Genomic DNA, 24,258 nt, shown 5'->3' with positions numbered 1-24,258 from the left:
CCAAGGACACATATAGCAAAACAGTAATATCACTTACAGGCCTTGCTTGAAAGGAGCATGATTCACACAGCCTAACCAGGTGTTCACTATTACAGCCTACTCTTGTATGTGGCCTTCCTACTATGATGTACCAAATATTATTTTCTGTGACAGGTCTAAATAAACTACTGCTTATTCAACAAGTATTTATTGAGTACACACTATGTGCAAAACACTATTTAATGAACAAACAGGAACTGTTACTATGCTGAACTTTGTAGAGATTGGTTTAAACCAATGGGAGCAACACTTTGCCCAACATGGGTACGTTTAAGCAGTGAACAATGTCTACTCCAGGAGCTTAGACGTGATGCAGTAATCACACAAACAATGGAGAATGGTCATTTTTCTTTTTGCAAATGCAAACTAAGTGTTGGACAAAATAATTGAGTAGGCCATTCCCTATTACTGAAGGGAGAATAAAAAGAAGCAATAATGTACTACTGAATCCTTCATATTAACACTGTAGCTTTCTATGTAGGTGCTCTCGGCCTAAAATAAACTGGCATAGACATTCAGAGAAGTTAGACACCAGACTTTAGGAAAATAGAAATATCCTTTCTATTTCCTTTTAGTTTATATTTCCTAGAATTCCTTTGGAAAAATCTAAGTTTTTCTTTTTTGTTTTGTTTTCCAGCAGACAGATGCTTGATCTGTTGTCTACGTTATGCATATTTGTTTACCCATATTGATATTTCTTACCTTCACAAAAATATTTTAAGTTTCTTTTTGGAGTTTGATAATTATCTTATTCCTATATATCCTTTAAGTTTAGCATAGTGCTATTGGGTATTCATTTAATAAAGTTGTCATGGTTATGAGCATTAAGAAAAAATGAGAATGGCTAGAAGAGAGAGACTGTATATAATAAAGCAAGCATGGTCAGTAGAATTTTAGGGGGAAAATAATTTGTGTTGTTTAATTATTGTATTTGTTTTCTAAACCCACATTTCTTCTAAGACCCTCTCCTTTCACTGTTCACTGTAATATCATTAGTAAATTTGAAATGTGAGCATCTTTACAAAGAAATGAGTTGGGATAATTGTTTCTGATTTTTGAGTGCTACTGAAAAGGAGATAATTTTCTTTAATCAACAGATTATGTCATGTGATTCTAAAAGTTAAAAACTCAACTAGCAAAAAAATTCTTAATGTATTACTCCCTTGAACCATGATCATTACTCTTATACAGACTTTTAATGGCATATTACTATTTGAATAATTTAATTATCTTTCCTTTCAAATGTATATTTTTGACCCCTTTTCAACTGGATACTATCAGTTTACTCTTTCAAAGTTTGTTTACTTGTAATAAGAAGGAAACTTCCCTTCTGTGGATCACTAAGACATTCTTGGAAGTCAGGTTGATCAGGAGAGGTATACGCAGATATAAAGAGAAAGGCTGTTATTTTTATGTGTTAAGACTCTGGCTGATAAGCACTTTCTTTCTTCCCAGAATCCAGTTCTTATTAATTTTGAGTGTGTGGTATTTGTTGCTACAACTCTACCCAAAAAGTTGGATAACGTTTTCTACATAAGAAAAAGGTAGTTAGAAAACAAAAGTCTTCTGTAACTAAAAATAATTCTTAAAAAGGATATTTTGCAACTTACATAAAAATTAGAGGATATTATTGAAGAAAATTATGGAAAACCAAAATAAATGAATTGCTACACCATGTTCATGGAGGAGAATATTCAATTTTGAAAAAAATGTTAATTCTCCACAAATATATTTATAACTTCCTATTCCTATTTACAAGTTTTCTTTTGTGGAACAGAAAAAATAGATTTTTTTCTGAGACTTTAGGAAAGGGTAAAGACCCCTAAATAGTTAGAAAACTCTGAAGAAGACTGTCATGGGGGAACTTTGCTTATCGTATATCAAAACTTATTATAAAGCAATGGTAATTAAGATATTGTGACATTTGTTCAGGGATAGACAACTAAACCAGTGAAACAGAGAGCCCAGTAATAACTAAGTTCATAGAAGAATTTACCGCATAGCAGCTGTAGCGTTGCTAATCAATGGGACATAGAGGGACTTTTAAGCAAATGGTATTCAAACAATTGACTATCCATCTGAAAGAGGGCTAATAATAGTACCCCCAAGTCATTCAGTTGTCATAGGAATTATTTTAGTTTGTGACTTATGAATGTAGGGAAGAATCTTTATATTTATTTTAATAACAAATAATGTTTCTTATGCTATGAAGCCTCTGCTCGTATTTCTTGCCTTTTTGTTTTTGGTACTTTAAGTTCTAAGGTACATGAGCACAACGTGCAGGTTTGCTACATATGTATACATGTGCCATGTTGGTGTGCTGCACCCATTAACTCGTCATTTACATTAGGTATATCTCCTAATGCTATCCCTCCCCTGTCCCCCAACTCCATGACAGGCCCTGGTATGTGATGTTCCCCTTCCTGTGTCAAAGTGTTCTCATTGTTCAATTCCTACCTATGAGTGAGAACATGGGTTATTTGGTTTTCTGTCCTTGAGATAGTTTGCTGAGAATGATGGTTTCCAGCTTCATCCATGTCCCTACAAAGAACATGAACTCATCCTTTTTTATGGCTGCATAGTATTCCATGGTGTATATGTGCCACATTTTCTTAATCTAAGTCTATCATTGATGGCCATTTGGGTTGGTTCCAAGTCTTTGCTATTGTGAATAGTGCCGCAATAAACATATGTGTGCATGTGTCTTTATAGCAGCATGATTTATAATCCTTTGGGCATATACCCAGTAGTGGGATGGCTGGGTCAAATGGTATTTCTAGTTCTAGATCCTTGAGGAATCACCACACTGTCTTCCACAATGGTTGAACTAGTTTACAGTCCCACCAACTGTGTAAAGGTGTTCCTATTTCACCACATCCTCTCCAGCACCTGTTGTTTCCTGATTTTTTAATGATTGCCATTCTAACTGGTATGAGATGGTATCTCATTGTGGTTTTGATTTGAATTTCTCTGATGAGCAGTGATGATGAGCATTTTTTCATGTGTCTGTTGGCTGCATAAGTCTTCTTCTGAGAAGTATCTGTTCATATCCTTCACTCACTTTTTGATGGGGTTGCTTTTTTCTTGTAAATTTGTTTGAGTTCTTTGTAGATTCTGGATATTAGCCCTTTGTCAGATGAATAGATTGCAAAAATGTTCTCCCATTCTGTAGGTTACCTGTTCACTCTGATGGTAATTTCTTTTGCTGTGCAGAAGTTCTTTAGTTTAATTAGGTCCCATTTGTCAATTTTGGCTTTTGTTGCCATTGCTTTTGGTGTTTTAGACATGAAGTCCTTGCCCATGCCTATGTTCTGAATGGTATTGCCTAGGTTTTCTTCTAGGGATTTTATGGTTTTAGGTCTAACATTTAAGTCTTTAATCCATCATGAATTAATTTTTGTATAAGGTGTAAGGAAGGGATCCGGTTTCAGCTATCTACATATGGCTAGCCAGTTTTCTCAGCACCATTGATTAAATAGGAAATCCTTTCCTCATTTCTTGTTTTTGTCAGGTTTGTCAAAGATCAGATGGTTGTAGATGTGTGGTATTATTTCTGAGGGCTCTGTTCTGTTCCATTGGTCTATATCTCTGTTTTGATACCAGTACCATGCTGTTTTGGTTACTGTAGCCTTGTAGTATAGTTTGAAGTCAGGCAGCGTGATGCCTCCAGCTTTGTTCTTTTGGTTTAGGATTATCTTGGGAATGCAGGCTCTTTTTTGGTTCCGTATGAACTTTAAAGTAGTTTTTTCCAATTCTGTGAAGAAAATCATTGGTAGCTCGATGGGGATGGCATTGAATCTATAAATTACCTTGGGCAGTATGGACATTTTCACGATATTAGTTCTTCCTATCCATGAGCATGGCATGTTCTTCCATTTGTTTTTGTCTTCTTTTATTTTGTTGAGCAGTGGTTTGTAGTTCTCCTTGAAGAAGTCCTTTACATCCCTTGTAAGTTGAATTCCTAGTTATTTTATTCTCTTTGAAGCTATTGTGAATGGGAATTCACTCATGATTTGGCTCCCTGTTTGTCTGTTATTGGTGGATAAGAATGCTTGTTATTTTTGCACATTGATTTTGTATCCTGAGACTTTGCTGAAGTTGCTTATCAGCTTAAGGAGATTTTGGGCTGAGACAATGGGGTTTTCTAAATATACAATCATGTCATCTGCAAGCAGGGACAATTTGACTTGTCTTTTCCTAATTGAATACCTTTTATTTCTTTCTCCTGCCTGATTGCCCTGCTTGCCATTTTTTAATTGGTTTATTTCTCTTTTTCTTAATGTATTGCGTGAACTCTTTGGAAATTAAGAAAATTAACTCCTTATGATAACCATTCCAAGTACTTCCTTTGTATTTGTCACTCAACTTCAGTAATTGTTTTATTATACAATGTTTTAAATTTTTATCAAGTCAGACACTTTGTCAATTCTGGGTTTTGTGTGCTGTTGGAAATAAAGTATTACCTATTTTATGATTATAAATAAATTTCTGTCTTTTTTCTTCTTGACTTTGTGTGGTTCTATTGTTTCTCTTTGTATTCTCGGTCCATCTGAAATTCATTTAGTATGAGGAAGAAATGTACTTTCATTTTCTTTATAAAATTTTGTGATAGTTTTCATATTTTTTTTCAGGTTAATTATCAATATAGTATCATTTTGCTGAATATATTACGTACTCCAAAAATATTTGGAATTTTGATTGGTTTCATGTTAAAATCATGGAAAAATCCAAAAAGATGAAAAAATTTTAATGTATTCTTGGAGAGACTCAATTGTCTTGATAACTAAAGACTATACCTCCAAAAATGAACATCTTATTTTGCTAGTGGGAAATGATGTTTAGGTTTTCTGAGTTTAGAATAAGGCATTTTGACACCGCAGCTAGTTTTTAAGGGTTTAACAAAGAATGGCAGTATGAATTTTCAACTAATTTCCCTGACCTGACTGCTGTTTTTAGTTTGTGGACAAAAGAGCAGGAGGAAATGAGTCAGGAAGGGAGGAAATGGGTGTGAATCATATATTTGTATATTTGAGTTGGTCTTGAATTCCTTTCTACCTCTATTTTTTATGTGGTTAAAAAAGTGTCACAACAACTTTGCAGAATATTAATCTTATAATTTGCATGCTTGATTGTTGTGCATTTATTAATGCACCTTTGTTCTTCATTTTGCTAACCTTCAAATACACTGAATTTTTTTTTTTTTTTCTTCTGGAAAACAAAGAATTGTTATTATCATATGTTAGTTTTTTTGGACTATTTTGCAAATAATTCTATTTTTGTTCTTCCTGGTTCCAGGGACTTGAAAGTATTTTAGTTCTTTCAAAATCTATAATTCTGTTTGTTAGAGTTCAAAATTAAATTTTCACTTCTTGGTAGAAATGTAGTATCACTGAGGTTATACAACTCAAAGGTAAGTGGCAGAGAGAGGCCATATGGAATTTTGTTCCTTTGTCTGCTTTATGACCATGTAGAAAGGGTAAATAACAATTCCTGTTTCCACTTTTTCATCTCCCACTAATTCTGAGGAATTCTGAGGAATGGTTGCACATTTTCTGAAAGCAGGGATTTTTGTCTTATTCTCTGCTACATCCCTGTGCCTAACACAAAGAAGGCCATCTAAAAATATTGCTGTAGGAATGAATTGTCACTACATCTTTTTGAAATCCTGCTCTTAGGCTTTACTGACAAAGCTCTTGGCTTTCTTTCTTTTTATTTTCCTGAGAGTCTTCTGTCACCTGTCTCTTAGATGTCAAGTTTTCCCAAGGTTGTGTTCTAAGCCTCTCCCTCTCCTTCCTCTATGTACTAACTCCACATAGTTGCATCCATGTCCCTGGTTTTAATGCTATATATCATGAATGACTTCTAAATATCTCCAGTCCTGATCTGGGTGAGTATTCCTTCAGGTGAGATTGACAAGCCGCCATGATCTGAATCATGATCTGTATTTGTATTGAAATGCAGATTTCTTCCTTCACCCTACTGAGTAAGGATACTGAGTAAGAACTACGGCCGAGCGGGCTGGCTCACGCCTGTAATCCCAGCACTTTGGGAGGCTGAGGCAGGTGAATCACCTGAGGCCAGGAGTTTGAGAGCAGTCTGGCCAAAATGGTGAAACCCTGTCTCTACTGAAAATACAAAACGTAGTCAGGCATGGTGGTGGGTGCCTGTAGTGCCAGCTACTCAGGAGGCTGAGGCTGGAGAATCACTTGAACCCAGGAGGCGGAGGTTGCAGTAAGTGGAGATCACATCATTGGACCTCACCCTGAGCTAGAAGAGTGAAACTCTGCCTCAAAAAAAAAAAAAAAAAAGCATTAAATCTGAGCATCAGCATTTCAACAATGCTTACAAATGCTTTTTTTTTTCTGAATGAGTTTTAGACACAGAATTGGCTAGAAGACTCAAGAAGATAATGTCTATAATAGCCAAATGACTGGTACTGTAGGTATATTGAGGAAGAAGTGATGGTTGTAGGGGAAATGTCACAGAGGATTTGGGACAATCTGGGCGTCAAAAGATAAGTAGTAACCACAAACCATTTTCCAAATTCATTCACTTTCCTTCATCTCCAGCAATAACCTCCTAGTTCAAGCCCATTATCACCTCACAGGTTAACTATAAGTTCTAGTAATGATAATTAGGATTATCTTTATCATCATCAGGAGAACCAGAAGGAAAATGAAAAGAAGGAAGAAGACAAATTACACTGATGCCTAGCATTCATTAAATACTGAAAATATGTAAGACTCCTCTATGTGCCTCATAATTATCCCATAAGGAAGAGGCTGTTGCCTCCTTTGTCTTCTTCTACTGTTGCTCCTTGCAATCCGATTTCCATGAAGTAACCAGTTTTGAAAATATAAGTCAGGCAATACTTCTCAGGGCTCTCTACTACATGTAGACAAGTCCTTCACAGCTCACTGGGGCACTTAGAATAATATCCAACCTTTTTGCTGTGGTTTACGCTTCCCTCTCTGATCTCTTTCTCTTTTCTCCATCCTGCCCATACAACTGGCCTTTTGTTCTTCAAGGACACCATGTTTGTGGCTGTCTTGGGGCCTCAGCTGTTGGATTCTCTTTCTTCATGTCACCTGCTGGTTTTTCTTTTCCCATTAAGGTTCAACTTAAATTGCTTCCTCCTCAGCACAGCTTTTCTTCCCTTCTCAATCTAAAGTAATCCTCCGGGCATCTGTCTCCCACTCTCAGAGCCACTGCTGTCCATTGAGCTCCATAGAGACAGCACTCAGGCAAGTAAGAGGCACTGTGCCTCTCTGAAGCAAAATAACCAAACACAGGAGAAAGAGATCCTAAAAAGCCAAGAGGCAAAATATCATCATACATATTCTTTGTACAAACTTGTCAGGAGCAGTGCAAGAGGAGAACTCAAATGGTTTAATCAGCTTCTCAGAATTTTCTAAGATGTGCTGAGATGGATGGAAGACCATGTCTGCTAAAGAGAAAGGAAAAATGTGAAGACATGGCCATGGCGTATGAGGCTCATTACAAAAGAGAAATGAAAACCTATATCCCTCCTAAAGGGGAAACAAAAAAGTTGAAGAATCGCTCAAAAATCAAAGGAGAACATTCTGGCCTATCCATTGGTGATGTAGCAACAAAAGTGGGAGAGATGTACAAGAGCACTGCTGAAGATGACAAGCAGCCTTATGAAAGGAAGGCTGCAAAGCTGATGGGAAAATATGAAAAGCATACTACTGCCTACCTGATGCAGTAAAAAAGGGAGTTGTCAAGGCTGAAAAAAAAAGCAAGAAAAAGAAGGAAGATGAGGAGCATGAAGATGATGATGAAAAAGTCGGTTCTAGCAAAGTGTTTTTTTCTGTTCTAAAAAGCACTTACCCTGCCCCATACACAATGCATTCCTTTGAATTAAAACACAAATGGAAACATAAGGCTGTGGATGATTTGTTTTTAAACTGTAGTGTCTTTATTATGTAGTTAACATACTACCACATGTGTCTTTAAATAGCCCATGCTGGTGGCATTTTCCGAAGCCACTAACCTTGCCTGGTACAGTACGGAGGTTGTAAATTGGCATGGAAATATAAAGCAGGTTGTTTTTGGTACACAGCACAAATTAGTTATATATAAGGATGGTGTTTTTTTTTCATCTTTAGTTGTCTCTGATGCAGCTTATATGAAATCATGGTTGTTCTGTTAACTGAATATCACTCTGTAATTGAAAAAAAAAGTTGCAGCTGTTTTGCTGACATTCTGAATGCTACTAAGTATAGTTTTTTATTAGTAAACAAAGAAAATAATTCTCTAGCTTACATCTATCACATTGCCCTTCTTTTTCTTTCTTAGCATTTAATACTCTCCAAAATATATCTTTTTTATTCATTTATTTACTTATTTTTATTGGTCTTCTTTGAGCCATAGGGATGGTGTTTCCTTGCACACTGCTCACTGTAGAGTACTACAGTTACTGCCGTGTAGAGTACTTATCCATAGTAGAAACTCACAGGATGGTTTTGTTGAATGTATGGATGAAGAGTGGGTCAATGTTTGGACACGTGGGGAGAATATATGATAATCTGCGCTATTGGCTCATGTGAAGCACAGAGAATTGCCACTTTGGGGTACAAATAAAGACTAGATATTGTTCCTTTCCTCAATGGCTTACTATCCTCAGGAAATGAGCGTGATATAGAAAACAGATTTTCTTCCTTCTTTACAAGAAAGCCACTTGGAAGGATTCTAAGAAGCAAAGTAGGTGGCATATATTTAAACTGGCAACGGGCTGTTAGGTCTACTAAAATCTAGCCATCCAAGCCTTACTCATTTCCATATTCAAGAAATTGTAGGCATTTCTAAATTAAAAGTGATAATTCAACTTACTTCATGTCACAGATGCACAAATAAGCAACTCTTACTGTGAATCACGTATTTGCATATTAGTACACACAGTACGATATGTTAGTATTTAACTAGTGTTGTTGATATGTGTATAGAATATTTTTAACAGAAATTGTTTTAGTGGAAAAATTATTTATAGCCCAAATGTCCAGATGCAAACAATGGAGACAAACTAAGTCAGCGGTAGCTTAAGAATAATTTGGCAAAGAAAAAAGAAGTGTCCTTCTCTATGTGTAATCTCTGTGGATGGCTGTAAAATCACATATAAAAGACAGGCATTATCAAGTGTGGTATGGATCAGTCAATGGAGTGGAAATTTTGCGTGACTGCAAAGGTGCTTAAAAATCACTGGTCTGTATCTCCCAAGAAGTGCCCAATTGTGATTTCACCATGGGAGGAGAGACTAAAGCATATTTGTAGATTAGGAACATATGGGTCTCATTTGAGGGCTAGTGAGACTAAAGAGTTAATTGTGTATACATGTCAGTCATCATCAGTCAGTTAATCAGGCAACTAATACCTTTAGGGGTCATGAATCTAACAGGACTGAAGTTGACGGGTGAGCTGACAGTCCAAGGCCTGCTACCTAGACAGCGGGTTGTGTGAACTAAGCCATTCCTTGCTGGAGCAGATGGCACAGAGGAAGCTTAGCTCCTGGGTATTCCTGAAGTGATAGCTACAGCAGCCCTCTGGAAAGCAGCAAAGGCAACCTCTCCTGCACTCGTTATTTCTGTTAGCAACTGCCAGTCCATTTCACACAGGATCAGAGTGTAAATGGGATCACATATGCTGAATCTGAACAGGATCTCAGGCCACACCTAAATCAAACCCACATTTAACCAATGCAGATACTGACCTCTAAGTTAGTGGCATGGTTGTGTTTAGAACCCACATTTCTGACTCATACTCCAATCTTTTGTTTACTCTACAGTGTGTAATTTTAAAGTTAAACATTTGACAACAGGAATTTATATGTCTGTTCCCTAATTGATGAGATTGAGAAATCTAATTTTGCCAACTAAAATGAATACAGCAATCAGGAACTTAGCATGCAACTTAATGGAGTGGATCTTGAGAAAATTTTACCATGGAAATACAGATATCATGTATAAGACATTTAAATAGTATCCAGGAGATTCTTTTTAAAGTGGATAGTAGAGTCCCATGAGCTGGCTCAAGCCTGTAATCCCAGCACTTTGGAAGGCTGAGGCAGGTGGATTGCTTAAGTCCAGGAGTAGGAGACTGGCCTGTGCAACATGACAAAATCCTCTACAAAAAATATAAAAAATTAGCAGGCTGTGGTGGCACACACCTGTAGTCCCAACTACTTAGTAGGCTGAGGTGGGAGAATCTTTTGAGCCCAAGAAGCAGGGGTTGAAGTGAGCCGAGATCCCGTCCCTGCACTCCAGCCTGGGCAACAGAATGAAGCCTCGTCTTAAAAATAACAACAACAACAAAAAAAAACACAAACAAAAAATAAAATAAAATATATAGTGGGGATGTAACTTAAATTTTTTTAAATGTCATTTTTAAAAAGTATAAAAAATAAATCTTTACACCATTGGTTTTCAGTTAGTGGTCTAGTTAAGAAGCACCTAGAAAGTTTTAAAAAGCACACATGCTTCATCCCCATCACAGACAACTAAATTAGAATCTCTAGGCTTGGATACTACATATGTATGTCTTGAAACAACATCTCCATATGATTTTAATATATAAATTATGTCAACAATGTGGAAAATTCTACTCTTCTATAAACACTGGATAGAAAAGTAACAATTACAACATCTATAGTTTAGACGAGTGTCACAACCCCTGTTTCTTACCAGATGTTCCACTACTCCAAACATCATACTACATCAATGGATTGTGCTGTGTTCAAATGCTAATACATAAAACAGTTGTATTTCAATTATGTTTCAATTGGAAATGTTGAGACCAAAGAAAACCAAAAACTCCATGGAAAATTCTAAAACTTTATTTTAGCTAGGAATTCCCAGTACTTCCTCACCCACGATATTCTTGGCCAAACTTGTTTCCAAGGAGCCATGCTGGCTGGTGTGAGTCCTATACCCTTTGTTCCCTTTGACACAGGGTGAATAGTCGTGTCATGATAATGCAGCAGGAGAGAGAAAGAAAAGGAACAAAAGGTCCAGAAAATTCACAAAGTGAATAATTAATCTTTAAAGATTCCAGAGTTGCCTAATATGAGGGAAAAAAATTCACCCTCAGAAAATTGAAATGGCTGCTTGAAAAGGTCATTAATGGTACCTGCCCATATCATCCATAAGGTCAATAGTTCAAAGTTTCTTTTATACTGAGCTTAAGAATAGCATACACTTAAGAAAAGTTATTATTTCAGAATAAAGCAGTTCATAAAGAAGTCTCTGATTTTTTTTTTTTTTAATGGAGGCTTATACATCTTTAAACAGAGAAACTGCTTTTATTTTATGTTAAAGTAAGAGTAAGCTGAGTAACTACCAACTTAAAGTCTGAGCTAGGAGTTGTGGGTTAGAAGGGGCACCAAATTTCACTAGAAATTTAAAAAGTCTCCAACACCATCTTTTCTCAGTTTGGCCTTCTACCTTTGAGTTTTATCTATAGGGATACAGTTCTCTTCCTTGCAACAACAGAACAAAAAGAGGAAACACACCTATGAAACCATGACATCATTGTTCTTGTATCACAGTTTGGGTTTCTGGCAGCTATCAATGTCTTTTGTTCTGGCGTGCCATTGGCACTTTCGGAGTAATCCAACCCAGCCATGACAGTTGTTCTCGGATGGAATGTCTTCTTATTGGAGAGAATGCAGTGGGAGTCCAGTGTTTTGTGTTTGGTTTTCCTTCTAACAGCCTTGCCTTTCAATGACATCACTCACAGCCCTGAGATATGGCTGCACTTCCCCAGCTGCCTGATAGTGAAGCAAAGGTTACCTTCTATCTTGAGGCAGTGTTGTCATCAAAGAGCTCTATTTCACAGGTGTGACATTGCAATGAATAAAATTTTCTCCAAGTGTGCGGAAAGGCCAGAGCAACCTTTATAACAAGGAAACCAATGAGGCAGCAGGATTCAAATAGCCTCGCTAACAGATAACCAGTTTGTCTGCCTCTGATATCATTCCACTCTTCAGCAAAGAGTGACTGCTTTGTGTTCGACTTTATCTTTGTCTTGTTCTTTGGGACTCAAAACAAAACAAAGAAAAAGGCCCATAGGTACTGAATGAATGGACAGAATATTGATGTCCACTAGCCATTTATAAATAGTGTCTGTCTTCATAATAACTCGGATTTCACAGAGACTGAGAAAGGTAGTTTGATAGAATCTTTAAGAGAATTATTGTGAGAGTTTTAAAAATTAAAAAGAAACAGGCTGGGAAACACGCATAAACCCTCATGAAAATGTTCTTCTGTGTGTCGTTGCATTTTTAGTAGTTTGGCAAAATGTTAATTACTGAGTAAATGATTAGAATCAAGTTTTTCATTTGCTGAGAAGATATTTTGTCCCTTAAGGAACAACAATGATTTCATAATGGAAAAAAGGGTTCTGTATGAAATTGCTTAACTAGAAACGAGGTGTCTAAGTGGCTCAAACGAAATAAGCTGAGAAGTGTTGCAGTGGGCAGCAAATATTCATTTATGCTTCCTTGGTCCATGTCAGCAAATGTTTATTTCACAGAGAAAGAACAGCACTATTCCTCAGCACTCTCAAAATCCCTTTGCAAACCGAAAAGAAAAGAAAAACATCCCAAAGCTCTTTTGATCCATATCACCATAAATGAACAAGCTCCTGCATAAAATAAACATACAAGGAGGCAGGAAGTGTTCTTGAATATGACAGTTTTACACAGAAAAAGTGAGAAAAGTGACATTTGAAAGTAGGTCTCTGTGAAATGCTCTTCTGGGATAGGTGAAGAGGAGGAAAAGAGTCTCCTACCTCACAAGGCAAGTCATCGGCAATTGGTGCTATGAGTCCCAGGTGGCTCTCTCTCCTTCCATCCCTCATTTTGCTGACTCTCTGGTCCATGCCATATTCTTAGCCTGGGGTCCCTCAACATTCCACGTTAAATTCCTACCTGGAATTATTCCTCTCTGTGCCAGAAAAGAGGGAGCAGAGATATTATATCAGGGATTCCAGGCAGCAATTTGTCCACCTTCAACTTCTTAATGTTGGCATTTGTCTCTCTTCAGCTTCTTAATTTTGTACATTTTTCAGTATCTACCTGATTTCCAATTTGCCTAGTTTCTTCATTCCCTTTGCCCCACCTTATCTTGGCTGATTGAAGCATAGCATAATGAAGAACGTGGGTTTTGGAGCTCTGAACCCTTCTCTGTGGCTTTCTAGATGTGGGATCTTGATAAAAGTACTTAATACTGGAATCCTCAGTTTAAACAACTGTGAAATAGAAGTGATGCTAACAATGGATTGTTTTTATGATAAATGGGATAATTTGGGGAATGTCCCTCACAATGCTTGATACATAGTAGGAAAGCAGTGTGTGCCATTGCCTCTCCTCTTCTGAATTCTCCAACACCAGCTCTGCTCTTTTGTATCATTTCCTGACCAATGTTTATTTTTTGGGAGATGAAGGTGTTTGAGCCAGATGGTTGGAAGGCAAGAGGGAACTTCCCTTTTGATATTGATCTGGGCATGTGTTTCCTTTCAAGATTTGAGTATCTGAGTGGCAGTTAAGTCTTTTGGAAAGAGATCTCACATTATTCCACTTTAGATTTGTATTTTAAATTGTATAAGTGTGAAGTAGAGCCAGTTGCTTTTAAATAGTCACTTCTAGATATCTAGTATTTGAGACAGCTTACATTTCTTTTTTGAGATAGCTTAGATCTAGACTTAGCTAAGTCTCTGAGTTCTGGAAATACTTCCTTTTTTTGCTATTTGGTCTCTGTATTGCAAATTAACTTTCCACCTGTATCCTTCATGGCAAAAAAAAAAAAAAAAAGTAGTACTGCTCTTCCTCATTTCAGGCTCAAGAGTGGGAAGGTCTTGTTGCTATTGCTCCGTATATCATTTTTCCTTTCTTCCTGGCTAAATGCCCATGCATTTAGAAGCATAATTTCAACTATGGTTATCCATTAAAATTATTTGGGTAGATTAAAAAAAAAAAAAAAAAAAACTCCAGTATCACAGTTCTGCCATAGACCAGTGAAATCAGAAACTCTTGGAATTGAACCTAGGCATAGGTATTTTTAAAAGTCCTTCAGGTGACACCAACATGCCTCCAGGACTTAGAACCGATTTAGAAAAGGGATCTTTAGCCCCGCAAGGTGTTAAAAGAAAAATTTCAGTCACATTAAATTGAAGAGATTAATTGAGCAATGAACAGTTCGCAAACTGGGCAGCCTTTCAAGCCAGAATAGGCTCAGAGACTCCAGGGCAGCCACATAGTGGAAGATTTATGGACAGAAAAAGGAAGTGACGTACAGAAAACTAAAGTGAGGTACAGAAACAACTGGATTGGTTATAGTTCGATGTTTGTCTTATTTGGACACGGTCTGAATATTTGGCCACATTTGATTGGTCAAAATTTGGTGATTGGCACAAGCGTAGACTGTAGTCTGTTTACACTCCCATTTAGGCTATAGTTAATGCTGTACAGAGAAACTTTAGGCCAAACTTAAAATATGTAAGGAGGCAGCTTTAAACTAAACTTGATTTAACAAAGGCTAATAACCCTGGTATGAAATCTAATCTCAAACTCAGCATTTAATCTGGCATGTACCAGTATTATTTTTCCTTTGTCCTGGTGCTCTTGTTCTGTTTTTGATGCCTTGTGTTCCTTAAATTATCTTTTGATTTATTCTAGTATAGACACCATGATATGATATGTTGTTAATAAATCAAAGAAAACCAAACACAAGTTTTCAGAGATGGAAGTTGGGTCTTGGACTGGTAAAGTGGTGGTTAAGTCAGGAAGTCTGGGCTGAGGTGCAGGGATAAGATTTTAAAATAAATAACACAAAGGAGAAGCCCCATCTTGGGGAGTGTGCACTCAGATTTGGGGAGAGAGGCATCCAGCCTTGTAAAAACTGGTCTCTTGCATGTACTTTTGTTTCCTTACAATCTGATTTTCATATGAAAGCCTGCATGATCTTTTAAAAATACAAATCACTCCACTGCTTAAAACATTGCAATAGCTTCTCATTACCCAAACAATAATATCTAACTTCCATTTCATGGACAACTAGGGCCCCTGCTTACCTCTTTGTCCCCAACTCATACCCTTCCCTGTGTTTCTCACTCTGCTCCAAGTAACATGGGCTGTCATCTGTCCTTAGTAACACACACTCCCTTTTCACTCTGGGCACTGGCTCTTGTTCTCTCTGTTTGGCATGTACTTTACGCAGACCACAGAGACCAGTCCTGAACTCCTTCCCCAAAGCAGCACCCCTCCCCCCACCACCTCCGTCTTTCTCTCACATCTTCTTGGTGGTTTTTCTTCAAGGTGCTGTCACATTCTGAAATTATCATGTTCATTTTCTTCCAGCTCTGGAAGGTGAGCTCTGCAGCCAGGACTTTGTCTGGCTTGCACACTCCTGTGCCTTTAGCATATGCACAGCATTCAGGGCCCACTGTTGGCCCAGAATGTCCCTTTAAGTAAATAAGAAAAAGCACCCCTCTTGACAGACACCAAGCTATAGACTGCATCCTACAAGCCCATAGTTCTGTGAATCTCTTTGAGAGATTTGGAACAATGTGTTTTCACAATTTTAAGACTGCTTTGAGGTGTGCAGGCAATCCTTACTTGTTCTGCACAATGGTAGGAGGTGGCCAAAGTATCTGAAATAAGGTAGGCATTCAGTAAATATTTGTTTAGTAAATGAACTTCAGGGGTTTGGTTGTGGCCATGTTCATCGGTGGAGCACACTCTTCCTGGTCTGGATGTAGCAAAGAGACTCAGCAGTGAACCAGTGGTGTACTGGTAATTGGGTAACAACTGGATCTTCAGAAGAAACAACAATAGTAACCACAACAACAACAACCTTGATTTGTGGTTTTTGCCCGTTTGTAGTGTTTGTGATATAAATAGTCCATTGAATACTACTAACATGATGTCAATTGATCACAAAATTCCTGAAACTTTAACCGTTGTCTCTTAAGAGCTGGCACAAGCCAGTTACAACCAGTGAAACCCTACCCCAGTGTTGAACCCCTGGTATCTCAATTTTGGGTCAGAGGAAATGAGAAATGCTGCAACTCCTTGCAGCAGAGGCAGAGATTGTTTATATGCTGTGTATTGGCATCTTATGGGTCTAAGGATCAGGAAACGTCTTATCTTCCAAGTGGAGGAGGGAGCTCCAACATGTTTTAGAAAACAGAGAGGAGGAAAACAAAATTAAGGCTGATACCAGTAAGCTAATTCCTTGAGTCTCATTTTTGTCATTTACAAAATAAACAATTTGGACTGAATTCTCTCTGTTTCAATTAAATAGGCTAATATTCTCTATGCTGTGTGAAGATTAAAGTGAGGATTGGGGAAAAGTAAAAACTCTGTGGTTTCCATGTGCGAATGAGTTTGTGATATGCATATAAGTATTATATTAATCTTTCTAAGCTAGTTAATAGTTAGTATGTGTCTTTTTTTTCCTAGTTGGAATAAAATGATTTAGGTTAAATTTGCCCTGAAACTAAATTGAGGCTTAAGAACTTTTCCAAATGCTAAGAACACTGTTTCAATTAATACCTGTCATACTTTTTCTTTCTACCCGAGCCTGTAGACTGATTCTCCTCTTCACTTCTCCATATATTCCATTTTACATCCTTTGTTTAGTTTTGGACTTCAGGCAAAAGTTAAACACATGCTCAGCATCTAAACAGAAACCCAGAGTGTCAAGTTGGAGGAGCATAAACCACTGTCATCAGGGGCTCAGTAACAGCTTTAAGAGTTATAATTTCTGATGTTGAGCTGTCAATTTGCTGAGCAAATACTAGTGTTGAAATATATTATTACTAGCCCTCTCCTCACTCCGACCACCAGAACAAACATCCAGCTTCCCAGAGAAATTCAAGTGTGCATGGATAAGACAGCAACCCTTTGCAGCAGCCTTTAGACAGGGGACACCAAGCTCTAATAGAGGCTGTCATCCTCACATGAGCCACTGAATCATGTTTATATATAACTTGCATATTAAAAAGCAACAGCCAATGTCAATGGTGCTGATATAAAAATATCTTAATAGCCAGTAACTGACTAATGAATACTACTGTAATAACAGTTTAATTTGAAAAATTCTGACAGCTGGTTGCTTTGATGAGAGTGGTTTCCAAGGAGTCCTAGTCCCATGCTGAGAACATCTCTAGCCTGCTGATTTATAGCAGCAGTGCAGAACTGTTTAATGTCACCACCTCTCAGCTAAAGTAATAATAAACAGGAATGTTATGGTTTATTTTTCTGTATGAATTGTTCAGGCTCTGTGTGGTAAGTACCAACTCAATAGGAAATAATAGCTGCCATTCTCCTGGGAGTTGTAACTGGAGGTGAGCCTTTCTTCTTTTTATTCCCTTTATTATTTTTTTCTTTTTTATCAGCAAGGTTTATATATCAGAATGAATGTAGAAGTTCTTGGTTTTGTGGTGGATTTATTTTATTCTTTTACATAGCTCTTGCTCATTCCATTCTGCTTAGCAAATGTAATTACTCTGGTTAAGATGTAGCTTCCCTATTATTTCTGAACTTCCCAAGATAGTTTAAAGCAGACAGCTAGGGCATGAAATATATGGTTCTACAACTATCTTAATTATACTGCGTGACTCTGTGTTTGATATGAAATAGCAATGTCTGGGAAGTGAACTTAATCTCTACAGATTTAGGACGATTGCCAAAAAGATTCATTGATTTTTTTTTTTTTTCTTTTGCAGAGCGCAATCTTTTATTGTATAAATGTCAGAAGCTTCAAATTATTAGGAAATGTGTCAAGAAGCTCAAGGTATAATAACATTCTTTAGAGAGCTTGATTCTGAAGACAGTGCAATGAAATGTTCAAAAAGAAAACATGTCTTATGTTCTTAGAGAATAAAGCTCTGGGATTCATTTTAATTTGTCATTTTGAACAGGCTGAGGCCTCCACTGGGTCCTTTGATGTGAAAACCCTGGGGATGATATACAGCTATTCCTCGGTCACCCCAGTGTCTTTATAAGCTCCAGATTGTAGAGACGTCAGCAGTCCTGGGAAAGATGATACTGACTTGGGATTTGAGGCATCAGGGCTGAACCATGAAAAATCACTGGGATTTGCCCAGGTGATGTCCTGAAGAGCGGGTCATGAAAAGAAGGAGATAATATTATGAGCTTTGTCACCCAGCTCAGAGAGAGCTTCTAGTTGTCCTAAAATCAAGGTGAAATCCTTAGCATGAAGCAATATATTACTTACCATTTTATTGTAATAATAGATAACCTACTCAAACCTGCTTAAATAACAAAGAGAATATAGCGGTTCACCTCTCTGAAGAGTTCAGAAGTTGGGTGGGCTTCAGGCATGTTGGATCGATAGGTCAATGATATCATGAGAGTCTGAGCTCCATTTCTCATTGTTGTGCTCTACCCTGTGAGTCAGGTTTATTCCTGGCCTAGTTCCTCTGGCCTCATATTCCTACTCTCAACCCCATGCTTTGTCTAAACACCTCAAGGAAAAGTCTGAAGGTAATACAGATTTGAGTGTCTTTGTTGTCAGAGAGCCCAAAGTCTCTGATTGGCTTAGCCTCATTCACCCTCTCCAGTCATGGAGCCTGATAGATGCCCACATGGAAATCAGGGCTGTTAGGAAGAGGACAAGGGATGGTGGTGAGGCAGCCAAAGCAGAGTGTTCAGAGATGGGCATGCTCTTCTTTCTGGGAAAATAATTGTTGCCTCAAAGGCCAGAAGGCACAGATTCTATTTCATACCTCTGCACGTCACTGTACTAACGTATTTAAACTTGGCTGAACTCTCAGTAATCAGTCGCTACTGGTTATTCAGTTTATCTTTCAAGACTTCGTAGTATCAATTCATCTGAACTTTCTAAATCAGACTTCTGCTGTTGCTCAGCTGTAATCCTACTGATATGGTTTGGATGTGTATCCCCACCCAAATCTCATGTTCCATTGTAATCCCCAATGTTGGAGATGGGGCCTGGTGGGAGGTGGTTGGATCACAGGGGCAGATTTCTCATGAATGGTTTAGCACTATCCTCTTGGTACTATCATCCCAAAAGTGAGTGAGTTCTCATGAGATCTGGTGTTGAAACGTGTGTAGCTCTGACCCCCTTGCTCCTGCTCTAGCCATGTGATGTGCCTGCTTCCCCTTCACCTTCTACCATTGTTTTCATTTCCTGAGGCCTCCCCAGAAGCTGAGCAGATGCCAGCACTATGCTTTCTGTACAAACTGCAGAACCAAGAGCCAATTTAACCTCCTTTCTTTATAAACTACCTAGTCTTCGGTATTTCTTTATAGCAGTGTGAGAATGACCTAACATACCTACATTCTAACTGGGCTATTCTTATCCTATCTCCATGACTTTGTTCTTACTCACTCTTCCCCCATTCTTATTTATTTTCTCTGACTAATCACATCTGACTCAGCCCTGAAGGTTTATTGGAGGGGGCATATTATAGTAATTTAGAGTGTAGGTGCTGGAGTAAGACTGCGTAGGTTCTGATTCAGCTCTATTGCTATGGAAATTTGCAAGTTACTAAGCCACGTTCAGCTATAATTTCCTTGAATTTAAAATGAGAATATAATGGTACCTAAGTGAAGTGTTGTTGTGAGCATTAAATGAGTTAATATGTATAAAAGAGTTAGGCCAGTGCCTGGCACTTGGCAAGCAGTCAATAAACATTAGCTATTATTTTAATGCACCATGAAATCATTTCCTGACTAGCCCGTGTCTTTCCTTCCTTTAAACTACTGTACTATTTTGGCCTGAACTCCTCATTGCACACTTGAACACTCGCTGATTTGTATGGCCAGATAACTTTATATAGATAGGAGGCTCCTATTAAATACTTCTTGTTTCTCTGCACAGAACATAGTTAAATGCCATAAATCTATATTGTAGATATCTAACAACTGTGCATTGAATAAATGGAATATGGCTAAGAATACTCCATGTTCAAAAAGGATCACAGCTGGCCAAAAGTACCATGTAAGAAAATCCACTGGAAATTAATCTCTTCAACCAAATATTGCTTTGTGTACAATTAAAATAGTATGTCTTCAGAGCTAGTAAAATGTTGACCTGTTATATAATTCAGGTTTAAAATCTTCATTCGTTAGTCAGACTAAATTTACTGAGAACTATGTTGGTTCCTCCCCTTCATCATATTCCCAGGCAGTTTACTAGGTGCAGGGAATATGGTAGTGAATAATCCAACCTCAGACCTAACAGAGAAAGTGAACATTAACTATTACAGGTGTGAAGATCTATAAAGGAAATGCACAGAACCTATGTGCTGAACAGACATGGAGTTTATCATTTTGGGAAACAGTGCATGCTCCCTTCATTCCCTTGGCATATAGATGGATATGTGCATTATTTTTGCACACACAGGGCTGTTATATGTACCCTATATATAGATAGTAATAGCTTATATCTGTAGAATGCTGTACACTTTCTATATTACTTCCTTATTTCTCATTTGTTATTCTCCATTATGTTGTCAAGAAGTAAAGATATTGTTCTGTCCCAATGAAAAGTTGAGCGGACTGAAGTGCAGAGGGGTTCAATGCTATTTTCAAGATCAGAGATGGGGAGAGGGTTGGAGCTGTGGGTGGACTCTAGACTGCTGACTTAATGCTCAGTCATCTCTCCATTGTACTCCCCTTTGTGTCCTTCCCCCATCTCTTCCACTATCAGCTGCCAATTATGTATGTTTGGTGAGGAAAAAGTGGTGAATAGAGCAAATGTGACAAATAATAATACCTTTTGGAATTATCTGATTGGACATAAAAAGGGAGCAGGCTTAGAACTCTGTAGCTGGGGAGAACTACAAACCACTGCTCAGTGAAATCAAAGAGGACACAAACAAATGGAAGAACATACCATGCTCATGGATAGGAAGAATCAATATCGTGAAAATGGCCATACTGCCCAAGGTTATTTATAGATTCAATGCCATCCCCATCAAGCTACCAATGAGTTTCTTCACAGAATTGGAAAAAACTGCTTTCAAGTTCATATGGAACCAAAAAAGAGCCCGCATTGCCAAGACAATCCTAAGTCAAAAGGACAAAGCTGGAGGCGTCACGCTACCTGACTTCAAACTATACTACAAGGCTACAGTAACCAAAACAGCATGGTACTGGTACCAAAACAGAGCTATAGACCAATGGAACAGAACAGAGTCCTCAGAAATAATACCACACATCTACAGCCATCTGATCTTTGACAAACCTGAGAGAAACAAGAAATGGGGAAAGGATTCCCTATTTAATAAATGGTGCTGGGAAAATTGGCTAGCCATAAGTAGAAAGCTGAAAGTGGATCCTTTCCTTACTCCTTATATGAAGATTAATTCAAGATGGATTAGAGACTTAAATGTTAGACCTAATACCATAAAAACCCTAGAAGAAAATCTAGGTAGTACCATTCAGGACATAGGCATGGGCAAGGACTTCATGTCTAAAACACCAAAAGCAACGGCAGCAAAAGCCAAAATTGACAAATGGGATCTAATTAAACTAAAGAGCTTTTGCACAGCAAAAGAAACTACCATCAGAGTGAACAGGCAACCTACAGAATGGGAGAAAATTTTTGCAACCTACTCATCTGACAAAGGGCTAATATCCAGAATCTACAAAGAACTCAAACAAATATACGAGAAAAAAACAAACAACCCCATCAAAAAGTGGGCAAAGGATATGAACAGACATTTCTCAAAAGAAGACATTCCTACAGCCAACAGACACATGAAAAAATGCTCATCATCACTCGCCATCAGAGAAATGCAAATCAAAACCACAATGAGATACCATCTCACACCAGTTAGAATGGCAATCATTAAGAAGTCAGGAAACAACAGGTGTTGGAGAGGATGTGGAGAAATAGGAACACTTTTACACTGTTGGTGGGATTGTAAACTAGTTCAACCATTATGGAAAACAGTATGGCAATTCCTCAAGGATCTAGAACTAGATGTACCATATGACCCAGCCATCCCACTACTGGGTATATACCCAAAGGATTATAAATTATTCTACTACAAAGACACATGCACACGTATGTTTATTGCGGCACTATTCGCAATAGCAAAGACTTGGAATCAACCCAAATGTCCATCTGTGACAGACTGGATTAAGAAAATGTGGCACATATACACCATGGAATACTATGCAGCCATAAAAAAGGATGAGTTTGCGTCCTTTGTAGGGACATGGATGCAGCTGGAAACCATCATTCTTAGCAAACTATCACAAGAACAGAAAACCAAACACCGCATGTTCTCACTCATAGGTGGGAACTGAACAATGAGATCACTTGGACTCGGGAAGGGGAACATCACGCACTGGGGCCTATCATGGGGAGGGGGGAGGGGGGAGGAGGGAGGGATTGCATTGGGGAGTTATACATGATATAAATGATGAATTGATGGGTGCTGACGAGTTGATGGGTGCAGCACACCAACATGGCATAAGTATACATATGTAACAAACCTGCACGTTATGCACATGTACCCTAGAACTTAAAGTATAATAAAAAAAAAAAAAAAAAAAAAAAAAAAAAGAACTCTGTAGCTGGATTCTTTAGTACAGAGGACATCATTGCAATTTCCTTACTTTGTTTTGGGAGTTGAGAAACATTGCCTAAAATTTATAAATTTTTGTTCATTGAAGTTCCAAGAACAGGAAGGACATTTATTGTCATAGCATCAGTTTGTTACAAATGATATTCATCGACCTAGATTTCTCTTCTGTCTTTTACATGCTAATCCCTATTCATCCTTAGAGGCAGTTTAACTGTGACCTCCTTCGGGAATCATTCCTGATAATTTTTAAAGTCCCCTTTCTCCTCTGCTGAGTGATATGCTCCACTGCTGAGCTCACACATCACCTTGGCTTACTTCTCTGTCGTCCTAAAGAAGCATGAGTTCCTCAAAGCAGAATATATGCGTCATCCACCTTTGTATCATTAATGTCTAGTACAGTACCTGGCACAGAGTAGTTCCTTGAATAGATAATGGATGGATGATGTTCTATCTGCAAAACTCTGAAAGATGCACAGTTTGGCATTTCACTAGATCCTGAATCACATCATCTTTTGTCTCAGCTCCCCAAGACTGGCTAATAACACCTTATTGAAAAAATATGTGAATTAGCAAGGGAAAACTGAATGTGTCTTGCCAGAGTGGTAGCACACTTCCAGTACTTCCATCTCGCCACATCTTTCAGAAAACAACACATGATTCTGTTGCTGTCACCAGAGTACAAACTGCTGCTTAGTAGGAGGTTCACACAAATGATGAAGCAATACAATTCAAAAGTCGTAAGTATAATGGCTCATTACAATCAGCTGTGAACTAAAACAGGACCAAAACTTGCTGCACTAAGTTTTGCGATCAAATTCTAGAAGCTTTTCCAAAGAGATGTGGGGGAAATGGGGACAGGGAAAGACAAAAGGGGAGTAGAGAAAGATGAGAGGAGGCAAGGGAGCAAAGAAAGGGGGAAGGGACAGAAAGAGCAGAGAAAGACAGAATGACACAGTGCCATTCAAATAACTTTGAAAAGTTTAGCTTCCAAGCTATGTTCTTGGACTCCAGGAGAAAAATTAATTCCAAGGAAATTCTTCAAAATTTGAGTGTACATAACACTTTTATCTATAGAAAATTAATAGCTGCCTTACCTATGGACTAAAGCCGGAAGTCGAGGAATAAGAATAGTTTGAGATTATACACAGGCCTACAAAAAGAGCTGGGAAGTCAGGATATGTGGGTTTCAGGTATGGCTCCAGTACTCTTTCTTTGTAATTAGAAAAAAGAATTTTGGGTTTTGGTCTAGGTGCCTCAAAGGCCTTTTCTAGTTTTAAAATGTCATGTTAGAGAAAGAATATTTTTATATGAGTATAAAATTTACAAACATATAGCATGGACAAAGAGAATTCAGATTATGATAAAACAGAGAAAACCGAAGTCCCTAATATACCAAATATTACAGAAAAGAAAGACTCTTTACTCCAGATGACTAATTGAATAGATTTGTGTGAATGCACATGAAAATGGCAAGCCTAGACGTAAACTTAGTGTGAAATAAATCAGAACAATCGTGCATTTTTTTTACAGTGTAGAAATTTGTATTTAGAAACTAGGAAACAAGAAAAGTAAAGGACAGAATAAGATAAAGGAGCACATGTAACCCTTATATACTCA

At 37.8% G+C, this 24,258-nt stretch overlaps 1 pseudogene; it reads left to right on the top strand.

The window, feature by feature from the left end:
- The first annotated feature begins 299 nt into the window (after nt 1–299).
- LOC115896357 overlaps nt 300–24,258 on the top strand; it is a 94,965-nt pseudogene continuing 71,006 nt past the window's right edge.

Source organism: Rhinopithecus roxellana, chromosome 3, assembly GCF_007565055.1.
Source record: "Rhinopithecus roxellana isolate Shanxi Qingling chromosome 3, ASM756505v1, whole genome shotgun sequence".
NCBI lineage: Eukaryota > Metazoa > Chordata > Mammalia > Primates > Cercopithecidae > Rhinopithecus > Rhinopithecus roxellana.
Note: the sequence above shows the minus strand (reverse complement) of the source record. Positions and strands in the feature narration are given on the sequence as shown.